The 24,833-nt window shown below is 42.9% G+C and overlaps 1 protein-coding gene across 15 annotated transcripts in view; it reads left to right on the top strand.

Moving 5' to 3' along the window:
- The window catches only part of DAB1 (DAB adaptor protein 1), a 1,169,270-nt gene that overhangs the window by 196,742 nt on the left and 947,695 nt on the right, over positions 1–24,833 (top strand). For 12 of the 15 annotated variants that reach the window (XM_072820397.1, XM_072820401.1, XM_072820403.1 and 9 more), the window contains one exon: positions 10,833–10,917. The exons of the other annotated variants lie outside the window; for them this stretch is intronic. The gene's annotated coding sequence lies outside the window, so the exon portion shown is untranslated. The remainder of the gene's footprint in view (positions 1–10,832; positions 10,918–24,833) is intronic. 15 annotated transcript variants of the gene reach the window in all.

Here is a 24,833-nt window from a genome sequence, read left to right as displayed (position 1 = left end):
TTCATTTTAAAGGTGTCAAGCCGGAACTTAGATTCTGTGTAGGGACATTGGCCCACAGCATTCAGGCACTCTGCTAATGAATTCCTTTTTCCAGACCCCCTGTTTGAAATGAAACATAATGAGAGTGATGATTCTGCTCCATGCAGGGAGGCCTCAGAAAATAACACCTCATCATCATCTAATTAAAAACATTTAAATACTTTAGTGGAAATAGGTTAACAACACCCCAACAGGAAAAATGAAGGAGGGTTGGAGCCTTTAGGAGAAAATAATTTCATTTTGCCGGGAGGATTTTAGCACTTTTTAAAAGGAGACTGATTGTATTTAAAATATGAGGCTTTATATAGTATTTCAAGTCAAGAGAAATAAAAATATCAAGACTCCCTGGGGCCATTGGATCTCTCGCCTTAACAGAGGGCAGTGGCTTCATAGTATTTGCCTTATATTTTAAGAAGGCACCTCTAACCCAGAGATTCTAGAAGAGATCACACAAGGGAGTAGATATAGAGCCCACTGTCTGCATCAGGGCATACTGCTCCTGAGTAAGAGGCAATTCTATAAGCCAACATCCTCTATAAAAAAGGATTCATTTTTTTCCTTTTGATCAAATACCATTTTTTTTATTTTGTTGGCTCTCATTAAACACGCAATATAAAATCCCAATTGTATTCTATCCATCTGTTTTCAAAGGCAATCTCACAGTCCTGTAACAAAATGAGCCTATGCTACTAACCCCACTGGTGTGATGCTGGCCCTTATATGTACATGATTTTTCAAACATGTTTTCTTCAGCATAATCATTATCATTTATTCCACATTGCCTGTGATAACCCCTTGTTTATGCAATTTATTTTTTTTAAGATTTATTTATTTATTTATTTATTTATTTATTTATTTATTTATTTGTGAGAGACACATAGAGAGAGAGGCAGAGACACAGGCAGAGGGAGAAGCAAGCTCCACACAGGGAGCCCAGTGTGGGACTCAATCCCGGGACTCCAGGATCACACCCTGGGCCGAAGTCAGGCTCTAAACTGCTGAGCCACCCAGGCGTCCCTGTTTATGCAATTTAAATGCATGTTTGTTGGACACCGAGGCTCCTTCCACAGTTTGGCTATCGTGGCCATTGCTGCTAGAAACATCGGGGTGCAGGTGTCCCGGCGTTTCATTGCATTTGTATCTTTGGGGTATATGTGTGTATATATTTCTACACATGTTTGTATATATATATGTCATATATGTGTGTGTGTATATATATACATATATATATATATACACACACACACATACACACACACACAGATATATTAGTGACTGGTGAGCCTTGGGCTTGAACCCATGTTTCTGACAAAGCCTAGGCTTTGCCACTGTAACATCCTACCACAGGTATTCAGATGGAGCACGGTTCCAGTTCTTAGTTTGTCTAAAGATCAGAATTATACAGCTCTTGTTATAGCTGGACGTAGAATGTTATTTTACACCTGGACATGTTTCATCAAATTCACCTTTTCAAACAGGATTGTTTGTGAACAACCCCAGGACAATCTCCTCCCCTTCTTGTAGCAAAAAGGAAGACAGAGCTACAGAAAGGAGCCCAAGTTGGGGAAGAGAAAACCAGAGGAAGGAAGCTCTGAGCTTCACGTAAACCGCTCCATCCTGATTCTAAAGCAGAGACGCTAATAATAAGGACAATAGCTAACCTTTACTATAACATTGACTGCAGTGTGTCTTGTGCCAGGAGACGCTCCTCACCAATCCTATGAGGTACAAAAAATTATCCCCATTGAGGCTGAAAAACTCAAGATTTTTTTTTTTTAAAAAGCAACTTAAAGGCTTGAAATATGTAGTTTTAAAGTAGATGAGTTGGAGGCCCTGCCTGTGGCAACCTCTGACTTCATTTTCCTCCCTGCTTCCCTTCTTCTGGCCAAGGCAAACTTTTTGCTCTTTTGGCAACACAGAGAACAGATAGCCTTCTCTAGGGCCTGCACTTACTCTTCTCCCTCCCTAGAATGTTCTGCTTGAACATACTCTTACTTGCTCCCTCACTTCATGCTGGTCTCCTCTCAGATATCACCTCTTCAGGAATCCTCCCCTGAGGAGTTACTACCACTTATTACCTATTCTTGCTTAATTTTCTTTTTTTCTTCAGAGTAATTATCCTGCCTGTCATTGTATTCTGTTTTTGTTTGTTCATTCTTTGGCTCTCTCTCTAGCACATAAACACCATCAACGAGGATTTTGTCTATTTTATTTACCCCCAAAGCCTTATGCAGTTCCTGGCACATAGATGAACACTCACATATTTGTTGAAATGAATGATTTATGACGTGCACATCTACATGTTATCATAGGTTGATTCCATTGTAAGAACTTTCACATAACTACATTCACAAAATAGAGATTCAGGTTTGCAACACTGATGCATCTGTTCTTTCCATCATTCAGTACTTACTGGAGCCCACCCCCATGCCAGGCTTAGTGAGGCCTGGGCCCTGAGAGGCAGCTCTCCGCCTTCCCAGTACTGGGGTGCCATGGAGGAGCACAGGGTGATGGCGTGTTCCCGAGGAGGAAAAGGCTTCTGTCTTCAAGGCCAACCCGTGAATCAGTGAACTTTATCATGTCTTCTTTAGGATGAGTTTGCTTATTCCATGATTGCAGGGGTGGGGGTCGGGTGACGATCAGCAGATGTGGGTGGCTTCTTTGTTTTTTACCAGAAATGTCCTGCACACAGGGGCTGGAAGGGAAAAGACCAGTAAGGAAATAAGTGTGCCTCCACTCCAGGAGCCCAGGAGAAGGAAGCAGAGTCTTGTGCTGTTTTATTGACACCCAAGAACACCACTTATCAGAAATCACAACTTAGAGCTTTCTTGAAGTGGGTTCATTTTCTCCTCTAAACCACTTGACTGGTTTTTGCCAGAGAAGAGTAAATTTCAAACCCCTTAAAAGCTGGTCTTCCCAGTCTGTAGACTAGCCTCAGCAGTAACAGTGATCCCTGCTCCCCGGAGCTTTCAGATGATGGATGTCCAAACTCCTTGGCTTAGCTCACAAGGCCTGGCAATCTGGCCCCTGTTCAGCTCACCATTATGTCCTGCTTTTCCTGCACAGATGCCTGGTGCAGCAGTGCCCTTGGTGAGCTGTGCCGTTTTCCCTCTCTGGTTACTTGTCCAGGTGTCTGCCTCTGCCTAGAATGTCCTTCCTCTCTTCTTCCTTTGACTATCTCCCCTGCTCCACCCTCATCATCCTTCAGAGGTTCAGCTCAGGTGAAACCTCCTCCAGTAAGCTTTCCCTGACTGCTCCCCATCCCACCCCACCCCCCACTTTTGGGTTCCCATAGCACCCTCAGAGTGCTGTTGACTTAGCCATGTTGATGCTATAATTTGTTTCTGTGCTCATATATTCTCCCTCACTAGACAGGAAGATTTTGAGGACAGGAATCTGTTTATTTTTGTCTTTTTTAAAATTCAGTTTTCCTATAATCTTTCCTAAGGATCAGGTATTTAATGTTTATTAAATGAGACCTTTGCAGACTGGCTAAAATCCTGTAGATAGCTCTTATTTTTCCATACTTGATTATGAAGGAATGATTTTAGACTATAGCTAGATCAATGATTCAAAGTGCTTAAAGGAAAAACATCACCCACAAGCCAGCTCTGGATTTGGTATCAACAATCTATAGAACAATGAAAAATCAGGGGAAAGGGACCCATGGCTTGTTATGGCTAGAAGGCCAGAGACCTGGACTCTGATCTACCACTATATTTCTGTGTGATTATGGGTAAGTCATGGCCCGTCTCTCAGCTTCTCTTTCCTCCTCTGAAAAAACGAGCATGTGGATTGAGGACAGCTGAGATCCCTTGCAGATCTAAAATCCTACAGTTCTGTGATCCTTCTCATGGTTTACACACTTTGACATGTGACCAGTGTTGGCATTCCCATTTCAGTGACTTGTGATAGAAAAAGGTACACTCCTTTACTGCATCCTGAACTAGTAGAACCAGGAAATGCAAGCCTCTGACCTCAGCAGATGAACTTGAAAGTCCCCATCAGTCACATTTCTCAAAAGATAGTGCATTCAAATGGGGGCAGAAAATAGAGATGGGGAGTTATTCATTCACTGCTTTTAAGGCTCAAAAACTTAGAGTTTATTTTTTATGCTACATTTGTCTATATATATTGTCTCCTTTCCTACCTATTTTTTCATTTAATCTCACTAGCATCACTATGAGGTATCCAGGATAAGAACTAGGTAGCTATTGATGCCATTCACCAAAAGTTTTGTTCTCTGTTCTTCTGAGAACATAGCAGGAACATGATTCCTGGCCTGCGATGGTTGAGAGTACCACGCCACCAGTTCTGTGTAAGGAATTATGAGCTTTCAGAAGTAATGTTTGTTCATTTTCAGATGAACCATTTAAGTGCAGAAATGAGGCCACATTGGGTTTTTTGTTCCTCTGCCAGGGTGGCCAGGAATAGACAGTAGATATTTCATTAGCCTGGATCCTAGAGTGAGGCAGATATAGAGAAGAGCCCTCAAATGAACTGAGAAAGACACATAGCATGAGCAAAAAAAATCTCTATTATTTTTGGTCACTTACATTTTGGTGCTGTTTGTTACTGCATCACAACTTAGTGTATCTTGACTGACATAGGCATTTACCCCATTTTTCCCATAAAGAAACTGAACCTCAGTAAAGTAAAATAAACAGCTCTCAGGGTCATAAACACTTCATACATGCTCTAGCCTAGGATTTAAACTTGGGTCTTTTGACTCCACATTAGTGCTGGTTCCCTATACTACACAGCTGTCTTAGTGTTAGGTATTAAGCTTAATTTCATTTGAACTGACCTGTTGGGTCTGTTTTTTTGACTTATCTTTGGAGTGTTAAAGGGAATAATGACAAGATCACAAGCTTTGGAGGTAAGCAGATATGAACTTGAGTCCCAGCTATAGAACTTAAGCTTAGTGTTCTTACTGCACTGCTAAAATGGCCTCTCCTATGTCTATGATTCACCCAAGACTTAAGGAACAGAAATTCTAAATAATAAGAAATGCTTGGGGCACCTGGGTGGCTCAGTCAATTAAGGGTCTCTTTTGACTCAGATAATGATCTCAGGGTCATGGGAGCAAGCCCTGCATTGGGCTCTGCACTCAGCGTGGAGTCTGCTTGTCCTTCTCCTTACCCCCAATGCTCTCTCTTTCTCTCTCTAATAAATAAATAAAATCTTAAAAAATAGTAGGGAATACTTACTGCTAATGGCATAGTATCAAGCATCACTGGCAATGTGGGTAGATGTTTTAGAGCAGGGTCTGCCTTCCAGATATCCTCAAATCAGAGAGGCTAAGTAACTTGCCTGAGGTCATATGGTAAGTGGAAGAGCCTCAATCCCAACCCAGACCTCACTGATCCCTTCCAGTATGTTTCTCTGCCTCCAAGACAAAAGTGGCTCTGCTAAAACCCTGCATCAGTGAGAAAAGAGAGGCACAGCCTGATTTTTATGATTGACTTCAACCTGGAGGGCCCTCCCATTTCTGTTCTTGTTTGCCTTGGAGCTTTGAGTTGATTTACTCTTTGAACGTTCCTCTTCTTTCTCTTACTCTGGCATTAACAGTGAGAACAGCAGGCATTGCCTTGGCAAGGTTACAGGATAAACTTGCTGCTTTTAGGACATCTGCATCCAGCAAACCTTTATTTTCTCTCCCTTGGGCATAATCTTCCAAAAACACATCTGTTATTCCGGGTGCTTACCTGGCTGGGCTTATTTTTCCTCCCTTTGGATGGAGAAATATTCTGTCAAGATATTAGGAAGAGTTTTCACACTCTCTGAAGCCACAGACCCTTTATGTATTTTTTTTAAAAAAATCCACACAACTCCAGAACCTTGATTGAGTCATAAAGTTTTATTAAAAGGATGAGAGCACCACTTGTGTCCCAAAGTCCTTCAGTTCCAGGATGTCAAAGTCACTGAAGATGCTTTCAGGGTCTTTTCTAAGTCACTGAAGTATAGGCAGTGGCTGGGGTTTAAGTGCACCTTAACAGACTCTATTTCTCAGATGCATGCCCCAGGACACATCACCTTACCCTTTCCATCAGCTAAGCCATATTTACACATGGCTGCCTCCAACTTTGTCCTCTCTAGTGAACTTTCCAGTACCCAAGGAAGAAAAACAAAGACCAGGGTAGGAGCTAAAGACTCAATTCTACTCCATTCATTCATCCACTCATTTAAAGACCATGATTGAACACCTACAAGGTATCAGGCATAGTACTAAACACTGAGGAGATGCTGGTAATCCAATCCCTGATCTCACTGAGAGTTGAAATAGTGGAGATTTGAAAAGTGCCAAGACAGCTATAGCATGGCATGATTAATTAATAATTAGCTTATCGTTCATTCAACAATATTGAGTGATCACATGCCAAGCACTGCTTTAAGTTCTGTGAACATAGCAGTGAGCAAAAGAGACAAATATCCCCACTCTCATGAAATTGACCTTTTGATGATGTAGTCAGGGCAGGTAATATACATAAGGATATGATGCAGCAATAAGTGGTAATGATGAACGTCATGAAGAGAAATATGGTGCAATAGTGGCAAAAGTGTGATGGTGGATCTGTTTCAGCTAGGATGACCTGTGAAGGGCTGTCTGAGAAGGTGATGTCCAAGGGGAACCCTGCAATGATAGTACGAGACCAGAAGTGTAGCACCCTATGCAGCATCTCGGAGGGCATCCTACCCATGTCCACTTGTGACTTTGGTCGAACCACTTGATTTCTCTAATCTTTGGTCCCTTTCTATGGACCTTGAGGAGGTTTAATGCCCTGCCTTCCTACCTCTTCTGACGGTGGAATGAAAAGAGAATCTGTTCTTGAACAAGCTGCCTTGCTCTCCCTCCTGGGACCTGGGACATATTCTCATGGGCCTGCTCTCCAGAAGGCCTAGTTTCATAACAACCTCATGGCTTCATTGAGTGGGGTGAGGTCACAGAATTGTCTTTGAATCCCACTGCCAAAAAGCTGGTCTTCTCACTTCCCCTGAACCCAATTCCCTCATTTATACAATGGGGATAATTAACAGAACCTGTGTTTTCTGATTGTTGTCAGGACTAAGTGAGCTTGTGCATTTAATGGCAACAGGCTTTGCCCTGCACAAAATGCTCCAGCGCTGTGTTCACTACAATAATGTTACTATCATTATATTTATTAATATTTAAAATAACAGCAGCACATGTGGAAGCCTCAAGCACATGTCTGGCATGTCATTGATACTCAGCAAATATTATTCCCTTCTCTTCTTCTTTCTCATTCTATTTCCAGTGATGTGTCCCTCTTCCCCTCTGTTCTGTTTGATCCAGAGCCAAGGTTGCAGAGAGCTGGCGTCTTAGGTTAGGCTCACGGGAAAGAACAAGGTGAAGGAATGCTTAATCTTCTTTTTGGGAACTTTCACTGCATATCTACAGATTGCCAGGCTCTGTTCTTAACACTTTACATGTATATTAACCTATTTGATCTTCATGCTGATACTACTATAAGCTATATATGCTGATTATACTCATTTTTATAGTTAATGGAAACTGAGGTATGGTGATATTAAGTAACTTCCCAAGGTCACTGAGCTAATTAGTCAAGGAGCTCTACAACCAAGCCCCCAGAATGGGGAAGGGTTAAAGGACTTGGGGCGGTAGTTTCCTAAGGAACTAAGATAGAAAATCAGCGGAAGTCTTCCGCATATTGTGTCTCTCCAAAGCTTGAGTGTGGCAGGTGAGTGCAGTGGGAGCCTGAACCCTGATAAGAGGAGGCACCCCATGCCAGAAGGCATGCACCGGAAGGGGTGCCCCTGTCACTTGGGCTCCACTTACCTCTTCTGACCCTCCTCTCTCCTTCCCTGAGGCTGGCATGCATGTCACAGACAGTTGTAAATTGCTGATCTCCAAGAAAGCTACCTCAGAAAGACAAAGTGAATCAGAGAAAAAAAATGAAGCCTTCTGTGTTTGAACTCTTAGACTCTCGAGCATGCAGTGCTTGGAGCCTAGTGCTGCTTATTTCAGAACTCCAGGATGAATAAAACTGCCAACTCCCTACACCCTACCCTCTGAGAATGGAGGCACCCCCTTGGCACCAAGAGGCAGAATGTGGATTCCCAGGCACAGAAGCAGCATGAGGGGGATTTGGTCCCTAGCCTTTGGAACCTGCTGATCTTTTCTTTCCTTTTTTCTTCTGGAAAAGCATCTGGCTTTGAGGAATAGCAGGAGTACTTAGTCAATTAGTTTGCTGGCACACCCATTGATCTTTGGGGAGCTAAGTTCAGAAGAACAATTACCCAGCCTGCAATCCTTCTCCACCTTTCTCTCCTCTCGACCTGTTGGAATTACACAAGATTGTCAATGCAGCTCTGTTCTCTGGGCCTCTCTCTCCCTCCTACTATTTCTCTCCTCCTTCCACTGCTGTCTATAGCTTCTTCATTCTCATTATTTTCCTGACTTGCCCTCGTTCCTTCTTTTTCCTCCTCATCTACAGAGTAATGAACCTGTTTGGTCAATTTCAGGGCCATTCCCTGGCCTGCTGAGGATCATCTGTCCACTGGGATGACAGTGCTATGCAGAGAAAAGCTTGGGGAATCAGACAAATGTGAATTCAAATCCCTGTTTTTGGCTTATTTGCTTTGTGACCTGGAAGCAATGACTCAGCCTTAGTCTTCTCTTTAAATATGTATTGGATCAACAAATGAGTGTGCTCAAGATTAGCCCATGGCAAGTGATCTACAGATGGTAATAATCATCATTATTGTTATTAGTACTATTATTCCCTGTAGAGAAAGGCTGTGTGTCAAGTCAGTCCCAGCTTGCCCTAGCCCCACCAGATCTCAGCAACAATAATTTCTCCTCAAGGCTCTATCTTCTCAGAACCTGAACCAAAACCAGCAGAGTCTGATGAAATATTAGGAGCTCTATCCTTAGAGAAAGGGTTTGGAGAAGTCAGATGTGCATTACGCAGAGTAAATGTGGCCAAAGAAGAAATCCCCTGGCTCACTTCACCATGAACAGCCTTGGGTTGTGGCTTCCCTTGCTGACCTCTCCATGTGTGTCCACTCCAACTATCTGGCCTGCTTCCAAGTTCCTGGTTATTGCTCCAGCTTCCTGCTGGGATGGGAGCCTAGCTGGGACCCCTAGCCTGGTGAGATCCTGGGTCCCTGACAGCTCTGAATTCTATGGTTAAGGGATTCTTCTTAGGCTTGGGATATAGAGGATACTATGAGAGCCTAGTGCTAGAGTAGTGTAGCTAGGGGGGTCTGGAGTTTGGCCTCTGAGCTTCCCTAGTGCCACTGCAAGAAAGGCACCTCTGTCACTGCCTTCAGAGCCAACAGCAGTAGTGGCTTTGAAGGCATTGAGTGGGAAGGGAATAGGATTTATTCATGATTCCTGACACTGGCAGAAATACCCTGGTATTGCCTAAAGACTACTAGATTTGGAATCAGGAGACTTGGTTCTGAGTCATGGCTACTATTTACTAATTACAAAAAGTTGGGCAAGTAATTTAACTTCTCAAGGGATATCTCCTACCATTTGATGACAATAGTACTTTAATGTGGATACATTTAGCTAGCACAGTGCTGCTAATGCTGGTGCCTTACTTTATTAAAGCACTCTTATAGGTGTGGAGGATGTTTATTATGGATTTCTGCTGTGCTTGGAAAGACAAGGTGTTTATAGCAGATGCCAATTACAGTATGGCATTGAGGTTAAGTGTAAGGACTCCTATGTGAGATTGTCTGGGTTCACATTCCTGAACCTGCTTATCATCTGTGACCTTGGGCACATTACCCTTCCTTTATGTGTCTCCAGTTTTTTTTTTTTTTTCATCTGTAAAATGGGGCTTGTCCTGTTAGTACCCAACTCATGGAGTTGTTCTGAGGATTATGGGAGTTAATTTACATGGAGCTCTTAGAACCATAACCCCCACAAAGAAGCCTTTGTCTCAGTATTAGCTGCTGCTATTATATGTCCAGCTCATAGTAAGCTATCTTTTTAGAAAGATTTTATTTATTTATTCATGAGAGACACAGAAAGAGAGGCAGAGACACAGGCAGAGGGAGAAGTAGGCTCCACACAAGGAGCCCAATGTGGGACTCGATCCCAGGACCCCAGGATCATGACCTGAGCCAAAGACAGATGCTCAACTACTCATCCATCCAGGTGCCCCAATAAGCCATCTTAAATGCCTGCCCCATGGACATTTTTTTTTCTTTCACCCCTGCCATGTTTGACTGGACTAGGAGTGGGCTCCTGACCCTAAGTGAAGCTGATTAGAGTTCCATCCCCAGTAAATCAGTAATGAAACAAAGTAATGTGTGTGTGTGTGTGTGTGTGTGTGTGTGTGTATGAGAGAGACAGGAAAATGAGGTATTTAAGACAAATATGCTTGAAAGTTTTGGGAGAAGCACCTTCCTTTTCTTCCCCCTGGGGAACTGGGGGTGCAGGAAGAGAAACAGAGAGAGACAGGTAGGCACAGAGACAGAGAGAAGCATTCAGAGGTGGAGGGCGGAAAAGAGAGACTGAGCACACACACGAGTGGGACACAAGAGAGACACAGCCAGGCAGCTTTATAGGCCCTGGTTCTAGTGTCTTCTTGAAGCCCAGCTGCATTTCTAACCTTGGATTCTAGAGGACACACCTGAATCATTATAGTCACTTCCTCTGAATCAGTCAAGATAAGCTGATTTGTGCTGCAGTAACAAACACCTCCAAATTACAGTGATTTAATACTACATGGGTTTTGTTTATTCTAGGTGCCAACCTGCATGCTCATCAGGGAGCTCTTTCTTATCATTCACAGATACAGTCTTTGTCTTGACATGTTACCACAAGAACTTCGATAGAGAAGTAAATACGGCAAATGTGCACTGGCTGTAAACCTTCTTGTAAGTAATACACATTGTTTCTGTTCACAATTTCATTGGCCAAACATGTCACAGGACCACACGTACCTTTAAAAGAGTGGAGAAGTACAACTTTACCATGTATCATTAATGGGTACCCAAAGTATTTCTGAATATCTTCTGATAATTACCACCCTTTTTTCTTCTCAATCTACCTTTCTATTAAAAAAGCAAATGAACAAACTGCCCTAACTAGTCAAAATGACAGAATAAGAAATTCTCAGTTCCCTAGGTGGCTGGATGTTAAATTGTCTGGAATGAGCTGTCAGTGCTTTCAGACCCCAGAGAAGACGCAAACCAAAAGGGAGATAGAGTTATAGAAATTGGATGAAAGATGTGGTATTTGAGCTGGGTGGTAGAGAGTGGGAGTATTTGCCTGGCACTTCCATGATTTAGTCTTTGAAGTTTTAAAATCACACATGACATAGGAGACTTTGGGGTAACGCAAGCAGGAACCTGCATCTTTGCTCTTTATGGACAGAACAAGCTGATGGATGGTCAGTACCTAGAATATCACATGGCACTGACTCGCCTTTGAGGAAATGTTATTTGTCTTCCCTTATCTCCTTGCACTATAATCTCTTGTTACTTACTGGTACTGCAGTTTTCCTCTTATTTTCCTCTGGGGAATCTAAACACTTCATACTGGCAGTATCATCGGGAGCCATGTGATTGAGGGGTTTGCCATTTTACTGGGAAGACTAGTTTAATTGTTGGCATAAAGTTCGTTGCCTTGGTGTTATAAGCCAACAGACTTGAGGCTCTGAGATACCATCTGTTTCTCAGAAACATTTTTCCCCAGAATCTTCCCTGAGAATATAATTTCCCACTTAACTTCAGAGACACATTTTTTTTTTTACCTATCTTGGGATATTATTATTTTTTCCCTTATGAATAATAACTTGTAAAACCAAATACAAAGAGATGTAGGTATAGAATAGTAACTGGAGTCTGGTGAGATAGAATTATATTTCTTTCTTTCTTTTTTTTTTTTTTTTTAAGAATGCAATCCAGGGCTTCAAGCAGTGTAACTGGAGTCTGGTGAGATAGAATTATATTTCTAAGACATAGGTCTGAAAGTAGCTCTCCACTACTCTAAAATCACTGATGAGTTCCCAGTGACCACACGGTAAAGTTCAGGTACAATTTCAGTTAACATCTCCCATGATGTTTTGTACTTTCCCACCTTTTACTTCTGCCCAAATCATTCTTTCATGCTGTACCCTTCCTTCTATCTCCAGCCACTGAAATCAGGTGGACAGCAAAACATTTAAAGTGCATTTGATTGCAAGTAATAGAAAAGCCAATAGTGGAATTTATCAGTTCATGTATTTAAGAAGTCAAAGTTGGTTTGACCCTGTATGTATTGGCACACATACTTACTGTTTGGAAGAAACCAAATCTGGGAAGTGAATGGGAGACCTGGGAAAATTTGGTGTTATATATAATACAGTCTTGCTTTCCCTCTGGTTTCAACTCTAGCAGGAAATTTAAGGTCTAAATACTATGAAGAATTCATTGGTCTTTTTAAATAGGTGGTCTGTACTGCTGAGTCATGGTTATTTTACATCATCACATCAATGGTTTAATTTTATTATTACTTTAATCACTACTGCTCAGCAATTTCCTCAGCTCACAAAATGAGTCAGGATAGTTTGTGCTTAAACTTCTGTGCTCTGCAATCAGATCTATCTGGTTTGATTCCTACCTGGTCATGTGTGTGTGTCTTTTAATTCTTACACCAACTTTGTGAAGTGCTGGGTCTTTTCACCCTCGTTTTGCACCTGAGGGAAATGGGCTTTGGGGAGTTGAACAACCAGCCTGCCATCATACAGATGGTAGGGCTGCACTTCAAGCTCAGGACTGTGGGAGCAAGGTTCTTTACTTCTGTGGGTTTTCTTCCATTTTCTTTATCTTTAAAATGGGATAATGAGGGGCACCTGGGTGGCTCAGTCAGTTAAGCATCTGCCTTTGGTTCAGGCCATGATCCCAGGGTCCTGGGATTGAGTTGGGATTGGGCTCCCTGCTCAACTGGTGGTCTGCTTCTCCCTCTCCCTCTGCCACTCCCCCTGCTTGTGCTCTCTTGCACTCTTACTCTCTCAAATAAATAAATAAAATCGTAAAAAAAAAAAAAGGACAGCGTTTGTGAATCAATCAACACCATGACTACCCAGAAATAAATCTTCAATAACGTAGCTCTTACAATGATGATGAGATTTGCCCTTCTTATCTTTTTAATCAGAACCAAATTAACTACAAGTATGAAAACAAATGTAGGGAGGGAACACCGTTCCTTGAGACAACCATAAAAAGAGTTCATGATGATTAATCTAGTTAAAATTGCAACCCTCAATTCAAAAGCCTTATCCTGCCTTATTTTTCTCCAGAGAACTCTTTACCATCTGATATACTATATTTTACTTACTTGCCTTTTTAGTTTTACAGATTCCCCTCTAGAATGTAAGCTCCATAAAAGCAGGAATCATGGTCTGTTTTGTCCTTTGTTGTATCCTCAATCTCTGGAATGGTGCTTGCAAATAATAAGTGCTCAGTAAATATTTGTACGGTGAACGAATTAACTAGCAAATTAATTCATCAAATAAGGATTACAAAAATAACATTTCAGATCCCTTTTCATTCTGAGATCCTCTGATTCTGTGGGTTTCCACAAATTTCTCAATCATTCCTACTTTTGAAAGATAGGATAGTGGGAAGGAATCTATCTCAGTTATTTTCCTGGCAAGGTCATAGGGGATGTCATGAATCTCGAGCTTTGTAGAGCCATGAGCATTATTCTCCATGTGTTCATCCTTTAGGCTAAGGTATGACTGCCCCTATGTTTGGTTGGCATTACCTATGTGTCAGACACCAATGTCATGTCAAAAATCAATAACATCATGCATTTCTCAGCACGTACTCATGGGGAGAAGTCACAACCACAGTTCCTGCTGACTCTTCTATTACCAGGCTAGCTACTGGGACTCCACAATCTTTGATCTAGATAGAGTTCCAAATTGTCTCTCACCTGAACTTCAGATCTTTCCCCACCATACTCGTGTTTTCTCACAATAACACAGATCACATCAGAGATAATGCTTTCTAATTGGATAGCAACCACCCTCATTTCTTAATGAATACCTTATATGGGAGGACTTAGTCTTTTATAAGCAAATGCAGAGTCTCCTCATTACCCCGTGTCCTACTGGCCACTCAGCCTTTTGAGGCTGAAGGGTTCTTGTTCTTGGTGTCCTCAGATCACTGTTCTATTCCCCACTCACACATCTCACTATATCCCTCTTATAGTAATTCCTTTCAGGCCCTTGGCTGCAAATATCAACTTTATGCAGGTGAATTCTCCACCATCTAGTCTCTCTCTGAAGTTCCAGGCCCTGATTTCTGTTGCAAGCTGGACATCTCCACTTGGGCATCTCATATATCCAGTTTCAACATGTCCACCCTGAAGTTATCACTTGTGTGTGAAGCCTGCATTCTTATCTCATTGAAGGGCAGAACCATCTTTCTGGTTCCATAGACCAGAAACCTATATGCCATCCATGAGCATTCTCTGCTTCCCACCTCTTCTCTATGTCTTGGCTGCCAGTTGGTTTTCTAGAGATGTGCATTCAGAATTCTGATAACACAAATGTAGCCATTCTTCATTTGTATATCCTAGTAACAGGCCCTTATCATAGCTCAAATATATACTTTTAAAGATTTTGGCTATTTATTTGTTTGTTTGTTTATTTATTTATTTATTTATTTATTTATTTATTTATGAGATTGTGTGCACAGAGGGGAGGGACACAGGAAGAGGAAGAGAGAGAATCCCATGTGCACAAAACATGGAGCCTGACACAGAGCTCGATCCCATGACCCTGAGATCATGACCTGAGCTGGAAACTGAAATCAAGAGCTGGACACCTAGGCACCCCTCAAATACATACTTTTAAAACTCTTTTGTCTCTAGTCTTTGCTTTCTCAAATGCAATCAGTTCACAGCAACAAGGGTAATTTTTCTAGAACACAGTTCCAACCACATCACTCTCCTGCTTAAAACTATGGTGACCTCTGCAGGAGTGAGTCTAAGCTTCTTGATTTCATCTTGACCTAGCTCTCTGGCCATCTACCACCACGATCCTTACTTCCCTCAACTACAGATTGCAGGGGATCCCTGGGTGGCTCAGCGGTTTAGCGCCTGCCTTCGGCCCAGGGTGTGATCCTGGAGTCCTGGGATCGAGTCCCACATCAGGCTCCCTGCATAGAGCCTGCTTCTCCCTGTGTCTCTGCCTCTCTCTCTCTCTAAAAAACAAAACAAAACTACAGATTGCATATATTAATCCCTCTCTTACGGGGTCATAGTGAGAATCAAATGAACTCATCCATGTAACATGTCATATTTTCAGCACAATGTCTGACACATAGTAGGTGCTCAACGAATGCCAATTTCCTTCCTGCTTTTTTTCTGGAACCAACATTTGGAATTGATCATAAACTTCAGTGAAGATTTCTCTCCTGTAAAGTGAGCCTGAAGAGTTTCTATCTGCCTTTCCTTTGCTGGGACACAAGCTGAACATCACCTCCCCTACCCCCCGCACTCCATCTCTGTGATGACAGATCATCAAATAATTAGGGCAGCAAGCACTTGAAATTGTGTCAGCTCCCTGATGGCTCTGTTCCTAAGTGGCTGGCCTAGTACTGAACAAGACATGTGCTTCTTCCATGCCACTTCCCCAAGAACCCCGGGCCTCTGCCTGGGATGGCTGGAAGGAAGGAAAAGGAATTCCTGGGTCTCTGACTCTGTGGGCAAGCAGTCTGCTGTGCCTCCACAAGAGGTCTTTTAGGAGAGTTTTTGGCAGTGAGGGTTAAAGAGAAAAGCACAGAGGTAAGAATCAAAGTTGTGGATTTAAGTCTTGGCTGCTATATTTCTAGTACAAGTCACCTAACCTTTCTGAGCCTCAGTTTCCTTAGCTCTGAAATGAAGATCATGCTTTCTATCTCAGTGGGTTCTTGGAAAGATTTAATTAAATAATGAATGAATTACATAAGATATAACTTCAAGATAGAGGGCAGCCTGGGTGGCTCAGCAGTTTAGCGCTGCCTTTATCCCAGGGCATGATCCTGGGGACCCGGGATCGAGTCCCGCATTGAGCTCCTTGCGTGGAGCCTGCTTCTCCCTCTGCCTGTGGCTCTGCCTCTCTCTGTGTGTCTCTTATAAATAAATAAATAAATAAATAAATAAATAAATAAATAAAATCTTTTTTTTTAATTTTTAAAATTTATTTATGATAGTTACACACACACACACACAGAGAGAGAGAGAGAGAGAGGCTGAGACACAGGCAGAGGGAGAAGCGGGCTCCATGCACCGGGAGCCTGACATGGGATTCAATCCCGGGTCTCCAGGATCGCGCCCTGGGCCAAAGGCAGGTGCTAAACCGCTGCGCCACCCAGGGATCCCGTAAATCTTTACAAAAAAGATACAACTTCAAAATAGAGACACTAAATATTGTTTGCTATGATGAAAGGCATGAGGGGAACAGAGTAGTATTCTCAGAGCTGACTTTCTTCCTACTTCTTATCTTGATGAACTGATGAACTTGTTAATTATACTGAGTTTTAGTATATTTATTTATAAAACAGGGATAATTACTCTCACACTTAATAGGATGGGTTATGTATATGTTTTTGGTCAAACCATAAAGTAAGAATAATCACTATTATTACTGTTATTCATGCTAATAATGGTGGATATAATAATTTATCTTTACTAAATTGGGACAGTGAGTGATACTGTTCTTAGAGGACAGTGCCCCAATTGGAAGCCATGGGCAAGTCACTTAATCTTTGCTTCCTCAAACATTAAGTTAAGAGGATGAGCTTTTTTTTTTTTCATTTTATATATAATTTATTAATTATAAGTTTACATAATTTAATCTTTAGTATTACATTTTTTTTAAGATTTTATTTATTTATTCACCAGAGACACACACACAGAGGCAGAGACACAGGCAGAGGGAGAAGCAGACTCCATGCAGGAAGCCTGATGTGGGACTTGATCCTGGGGCTCCAGGACCACGCCCTGGGCCAAAGGCGGCACTAAACCACTGAGCCACCCAGGGATCCCCCAAGAGGATGAGTTTGGTGGGCACTTAAAACAGGACCTGGTGCACAGTCAAGAGTGCAATAAATAGAAACAGAGCATGCGCTCAATAAATCCATGTTGGATAAATTAATGAGTAAATGAAAAGTATAAGTTATTTTATGGGGTTATCTTGAAGTTTACATGCAATTAGAAAGTGCATTATGTACTGTAGAGGGGGGTACACCTAAGGGTACACGTAACATACATCTGTTATGTGGCAGATGGGTCATGTAGCATGCCCGGCTTTCTCCTGCCATCTCTCTCCAGAATCACCTTCTTCACCATGTCTCTGGGTGCTCTTCTGATGCAGCAGAGATAGACTGCCCACATCTACCCTCCTGGGGACAGGGCCAAGGCTGACGGTGAAGCCCAGGGAGACCATGGTCTTTTGTGTCAAACCAAGCAGAAGTGACAGTAATAAACACTTCAGAGGTGCCTTTGCCTTACTTCATTCCCACTCATTCCCACACAGTCTAATTCAGAAGAACACCGAACCCAAGAGTCAGAGATTTATGATGGTTTAACCTATAATGTTGCTTTTGAGGTTCTGGAATATTCCAAAAATCTGTACAGACATTTTTTAAGCTTTGCGTGTTCCAGAAAAATCATGCATGAATATATCCCCTTTTTTCTAAACATAGCTGAATTAAAGAAAACACTCCTGCATAGAATTTGAAAGCTTAGAGGATCTTAATAGACACAGGATGCTCAGATAAGGGCTTCTACCACAACCTTCTACCCAGTTGCTTCTACCTCACCTTTGGCAAGTGGCCCACCAGCCTCTGAGAGCACACTCCTGGAGATGAGACACTTGCTATTTTGTCCAGCATCTCATCTGTGGAGCCAATACCAACCTGCCCTGAATTTTAGCTCCTTGATCCTACTTCTGCTTTCTGGCATCCCACAGTGGAAACCTTGCTCTTGGTGTTCCCACCTCAGATGTTTGAGAACTATGCTCTTGACTTATCATCTTCTGCATGCTAAGCCTGTCTTGAAAGTTTTCTTGCTCTATTATAATTTGTGATAACTGTCTCTGTTGTTTGTGCAGATAAATCTTATGATAGTCCAGACTCTGTCCTAAGTGCTTTGTTTATTTAGTTTTAAATCCTCATCACAGTCCATGAGTATAAGACTCTCCCTCCCCCAGTTTTATAGATGAGGTAGGTAAGGCTCAGGCCAGCTAGTAAAGGGCATAACTGCAGAGCCTGCACTCCTAATCCCTATTCCACACCCTCCTCCCTTTATGCAATGTTACAAATAAAAATATAAATAGTTCTATTATAGATACCAATTGTTGGTAGGCTGCTAATTGGTGGACTCTGCTGGGGTTTTATATTCATTAGCTCTTATCCTCACAAGAACTAGGCAGGGAGATCTCATTGTTTACAGGAGGGGAGCCAGAGGTTTCAGAAGCCAGTGATTACTTTTACCTCCCTCTTTTGCTTTATCAAGGAAGCTCATTCATTCAAACTTGGATTCCACATCAGATGAGTGCCTTCGCTCTGGCAGGCACTGCGCTAGGCACGCGGACGGACAGTAATAGACAAGAGTGCCTCTCCTAATGGTACTTACATTGCCTTGGGAAAATAGGCATTAAACACCTAATTACACAATTGCTTACTTAGCTTACATAGTGATGTTAATCACTCCAATGAAGAATTAACATTATATGCAGTGCTCTGAAGGAAAAGTGAAGTGTATAATGAGAGTAACAAGAAGATCCAAGATTGTGGGATGAGAAGGGATTAACTAGTCCAAAAGGAAACAGAGAGGAGAAGGAACAGTCCCGATAGTGGGAACAGCATAGACAAAGGCCCTGAAGGGTGTTGGGATACAAAGGGGATGAACTGTAGGGTAAGGCTGGCGAGACAGGCCCAGGGGGCCATTCCCCTACAGAGCCATGGGGACCCGATGAGAAGTCTAGCCTTTGACCTGGGAAATGTTTAATTTTGTTTTGAAAAGATCATTCTGATTACAGGGCTGAAGATGGACAGGTGAAAAACAGGAGATTATAAAACTTATCAATATCTGATGAACAGGTCTCTCCCTGGGAGCTGGGCTCTGTGGGTCTGTTAATACAGCCTCTCAAGGCTGCAGCACAGTGCAGTGGTCACAAGCCTGGCCCTGGAGCCTAGATGCCTAAGTTCCAAGTCTAGGTCTGCCCCTAATTAGTTATGCAACCTTGGTCAAGTTACTCAATCTCTCTATGCCTTAGTTTCCTCATTTCTAAAATAATAGCCACTTAACATGGTTACTGTGAGATTATGTGAATCAATAAATACAAGGTACATAGAACAGGGCCTGGCACAAACTAAATGCTATTTTGTAATCATTACTATTTTTGTAATGGCCTCACACACTAGATTGAAAGCAATTGTGGTTAATTAAATCCATAAGCTCGCTATAACACAACCCCCAAAAAGTTTATGAGAGTTTTAAGTCTAACAAATTAGTCTGGAGTTGCATGTGTTTCCTTTTCTGTCCCACAGTGTCTTACATTATCTATTTATTGTTTAGAGCAACTGCCTTTTCTCCCCCTGCTGGAAGGACATTCTCCTTGCTTGGGTTGCTTTTGGCCTCCTTCATCTCTTTAGCCTCCTTTCTCTACTCCATCTTACTCATAACTTAGCTGCAGAGAGCTCCCTCTTTTACCCCTTGTGGGGGACCCTGTGAAGTGCCATCCAGGTCCTCTTGCAAGGAGGGGTTGTTGGCCCAGCTGCTGGTGAGCGGACAGCTTCTGCTTGGTGGGCCCTTGTGGGATAGCCTCAGCTGCAGAGTACTGCCTTGCCAAGGTTCCACCTTTCCCCAGGCAACACCCCACCCAGTGACTTTATGCCAAGGGATAAAGCCACACACTGACAGTTCTGCATGGCAAGTCCAGCTGCAGGAGTCCCCTTCGGGCTAGCTGGTGCCATCCTTGGGGTTGTATTGCAGCTCAATCGACCCCTGCTTCCTGTCCCTCCTCCACAGGTGCGGACCCCCAGATACCTGTCAGACATTCTGCACACTATCCTGTATCGGAGCTGGCCTGACAGAGATCCAACCAACTCGAGACTATGCCACTGTCCCTCAGAGCTGAAAGGAGACCTCGTTGGCCCCACTCTCCCCTTTTGTGCCAGCACATTCTCTACAGTTTCTTTATAGCTTGAATCAGTCTGTCATGAACTGGATTTGTTTAGTGCTTGTTTCCCCTCACCCCAGTTCCCTTTACTAAAATAGAATATTCTTGTCTGCCTTGAAGACACTCAACAAATATCAGGTAAATTACCATAGTATAATATAAGGGTTAAGTTCACGCAGCATTTGAAGCTGAGCTTCCCAGATTCAAATCCTGACCGTGATGCTTATTAGCCAGTCATCCTCCTGCCTAAGCTTTTAAATGCTGACATCTGGGCAGCCCGGATGGCTCAGCGTTTTAGCACTGACTTCGGCCTGGGGTGTGATCCTGGAGATCCGGGATCAAGTCCCACGTCGGGCTCCCTGCATGGAGCCTGCTTCTCCCTCTGCCTGTGTCTCTGCCTCTCTGTCTCTCATGAATGAATAAATAAAAATCTTTAAAAAAAAATAAATGCCAGCATAAGCCCTTGGCCTGCAGCATGTGCAGAATAAGTGTACCACGAATCTCAGCAGTAGAGTCCATTCAGTCACGAGGCTGTTGTGAGGAGTAATTGAGATAATAGGTGCACATTGCTTCGTTAGCACAGTGCCTAGCTCAGAGGAAGCGCTTGATAAATGATCTGTTGGTATCGGTAATTGTCTTCACTAAGTGGCCAGAAAGCAAAAGCATGTCCTCGGCCTCAGCCTCAGCCCCCTCTGCTGTGCCAGGCACCAGGCTGAGCCCACTGGAGGCACAAAACACAGACGGCCCAGTGGGTGAGCCGTCCTCGCTTCCCTGACCTGTAGGGCACACAGCAGTCTGCCCTCACCCTGACAACCTGCGCACTGCCTAGGCCAGTGCCGGCCCCATAGCAAACACTCCACCACGCACGTCACAGAGGTGGTTCGGACCAGATTTCAGTCCCATCTCAATTGCTCAAATGCGGTCTCCATGGTGACTCCCAGTCCAGCAGTTGGAGGAAGGTGCATCCAGATCTGGGGGCTGGCACGCTGCAACCTCTAAACACGTGCCATATTTTTTCGCATTTCTCAGACAGATTGTGGGTTGTGTGTTCATTAATTAAGATGAGAGTAATTGGTCCCAGAAAATAGTCTGCCTATCAGCTTGCAAACCACGAGGCCCTGTGGTTCTTTCTCTCCCGTCTCACATCTCTATAGCTGGTTTCTTGGCTCCTGACTATTTCCCCAAATCTCCAGGCCGTCATTTAACTGTAACAGTTGAAGAATAAAGGAAGAGTAGGATTTGAAATAGAATTTCCCTGGCTTATTGGAAGTCGATTCATGCCTAGGAAGGAGAAATAACAACCCCCCTCATATGTCTGTAATACTTTGTGATTTTTTTAAATGCTTTCCTATAGGCAATTTCATTTATTCCTCACTTCATCACTGGGAAGAAGTTATTATTTTTTTTTAATTTTTATTTATTTATGATAGTCACACACACACACAGAGAGAGAGAGAGAGGCAGAGACATAGGCAGAGGGAGAAGCAGGCTCCATGCACCGGGAGCCCGACGTGGGATTCGATCCCGGGTCCCCGGGATCGTGCCCTGGGCCAAAGGCAGGCGCTAAACCGCTGCGCCACCCAGGGATCCCTGGGAAGAAGTTATTATTAAAGGCATTAAGAGCTCAGGCTATGGAGCTCAAATCTTGTTTCCTCCTCTCAGTAGCTGTGGCAATGGCAACTTGTTTGGGCTTTTCATGGGTCACATTCCCAATGTGAAATATACTAAGTAAGGACCTTCTCTGCAGGATTAAATTGTGGACAAAATGAGATAATCGACATAGTGAGCCCTCAAGGTTTTTGTTGTGCATATAGAATATGCCCATTTTACGGATGGAAACTAGGGTCTCTGAAATGTCCAGTTACTTGGCCAATATCTCTAGCTTATAACAGGTTTGACAAGGTCTCTGAGATGTCCAGTTATTTGGCCAATATCTCTAGCTTATAACAGCCTTGATAAAAAAATATCTCTAGCTTATAACAGGCTACACTTCACATTCTCTGATTCCTAAAGGGACACTTAGTACTAGCTACCATGGGCTGAATGTGTGTTTTACACTGGACTTTACATCATGGTGCTTCTGGTCTACACAGTGCCCTCTGAGAGGTTGTTATGTGCAGGGAACACATTTTTTTCCTATGATGAGGTTAATTTGTGAGCCATTGTGAAAGTCTATTTTTTTTTCTTCTCAAGACAAGGTGACTTGTACCCTTCCTCAGTGATTGTACCTCTGGGCCATTTCAACGAGCTGTTATTTATAGCATTTCAACCCCAGAGCAGCCCAAAGGCTCTACTGCTTGCTTTACCTTCTGTAATTAGTTTGTTCTTTTCTATCCCTAAAACAACCTGTTGGGTTCCAATGGAATGTGTCTTTTCTGACATTCTGCTGTGGAGGACCAGGGTTTCTTGGGGGTGAAGATCATGTTGTCCACCCAATTGCCAGACAGTGCCGAGCACAAAACCTATTTATTATAGAGTAATCTCTCACTCGGTACTTATTGCATAGATGAATGAATCAATCCATTGATCAGTAAATCATATGCTAGGCTCATATGTTGAGTTTGGATTCTGGCCTTCTCTGACTTTTTAGGTTCATGGCTCATCGATCCCCACATGCAGTTAGTTATCTCTCTTTGTGTGCTTTTTTGACATTTCTTACAAGTCGTTCACCCAAATCCTGTTTTTTCTGGGTCCATTCATGGGAAAGTTAGTATAATGTATTATTTATGATCGTCTTGAGGTTGTAAGGACTGGGAGACTTTCTCAAAGCAGAAAGCCACCTGGGTGCCCAGGCAGGTCCTCTGTCCCATGGCCCACCTGGTCAGGCATCAGGGGCTGGGATTCCTGCTGCCAAAGTGAGTGCTTCCACTCTGTACAAGGAGCAGAACCTGGGGACCTCAGTATGTTTTCCCACATGTTAGCTTTGGGTCTGTGTATGTTGTTGAGGGGCAGAGTAATGCTGAAAGATGGGTATTTCAAGGAGGAATCTGGAATAGCTACGTGGAAGGTCTTTGAGGCAGGGAGACCAGCCAAAGGTGGCTGGAAGATTGGAGGCAGAAGCTCTGGCTGTACCTTGCATAGGATCCTCTCATTTGAAAGTGACTGAGAACCCAAGGAAAAAAACAAACAATAGAGAAGAAAGCCCCGGAGGAGCACTAGCAAGACTTGAGTTCTAATCCTTGCTTCATCCTTGAGTCTATAAACTTTAAGAAGCTTAGTAGCTCTCTGAGCCTCAGTTTCCTAATCTTTTCCGTGAGAGCAAGTTATTCTTTTCTGGTTTATTTTGTTGTGTTATAGCAAAGCTCAAATGAGATAATGGCTGTGAAGGTTTAAGAAAGACGACATAGGCTACATGAGACGAACTTTTAATGTTATTGTAGGGAAGTGAGGATATATATATATATATATGATATTTTAATATAGTGTATGTTTCTTTGGATGAGACAGCTTCTTATTCTAAGGAGAGAAATTGGTTTGAGCCCAAGGCTCATCATTAAATCAGCAAAATGATTTTACTTTTGTTGGCCTCAGTTTCCTTACTATTTGAAATGGAAGTTAGATTAAATGGTCTTTAAATTACTACTAAGAGCACGCTAGGATACTAAGTCTGGTTAATTTATGGGCAGAGCAGATTAGCTATGTGGAAGAGACTTCTGTCCCCATTTTTGGGAAAGGAAATCACATTTACTGATTACTGACTGCATTTTGTCAGGTACATGCATTCCCTAGTTCATTTAACTGTCACACAGCCCTATGAGGCAGACTTTATTATCCTCATTCCACTAAGAAGAAACAGCTCCAGAGAAAGTTATGGGTAGAACTGTCCCTTGCTCTTCTGAATTCATGTGTTGGAGTCCTAATCTCTAGAACCTTAGAATGTGACCGTATTTGGGAATAGGGCCATTGCAAGAGTAGTCAGTTACAGTGAGGTCATTGGGATGGGCCCTAATCCAATATGACTGGTATCCTTATAAAAAGAGAGAAATTAAGACACACACACACACACACACACACACTCGCACACAGACTACCATATGAAGATGAAGGAGAGGTGAGAGCAATGCTTCTACATGCCAAGGAATGCAAAAAATTGCAAACCATCAGAAAATGCAGTAGGAACACAGAACAGATTTGCCCTCATAGCTTGCCAAAGGAACCAACCCTCCAACATCTTGATTTAGGACTCTGAGCCTCTAAAATCCTGAGACAATAAATGATATTGTCTAAGCCTCATTTTATCATGGCAGCCCTGCTAGGACACTAATACAGAGAGGTTAAGCAACTTGCATAAGGTTGCAAAGCTTGTGTTCAAATTCAGGTCTGTTGTATTCCAAAGCCCCATAGACTTGTCATTACACTCACCCTCCATATCCTGCAGTGTCAACCCTGTGAAGGAATAGGGCCAGTGAAGATGTTCTGGACTTTGTTTCAGACCCTGAGCATCCTCTTCCCGCAGGCACTGCTGGTCCTCTAACCTGCCTAAGGAAGGAGATGGAGTCATCAAGGATCAAGGGCCCTTTCCTCCTCTTCCTTCTTGTTGGCAGCACTGGAGGAAGCAGCAGGGAGGCAGACAGCCCCTGGCTTGGCTGGCTTCCCCAAACAGTGGCTTCCTGCAGTTAGAATGTGGCATCCCCC

This window comes from Canis lupus, chromosome 3, assembly GCF_048164855.1.
Source record: "Canis lupus baileyi chromosome 3, mCanLup2.hap1, whole genome shotgun sequence".
NCBI classification, from domain to species: Eukaryota; Metazoa; Chordata; class Mammalia; order Carnivora; family Canidae; genus Canis; species Canis lupus.
Note: the sequence above shows the minus strand (reverse complement) of the source record. Positions and strands in the feature narration are given on the sequence as shown.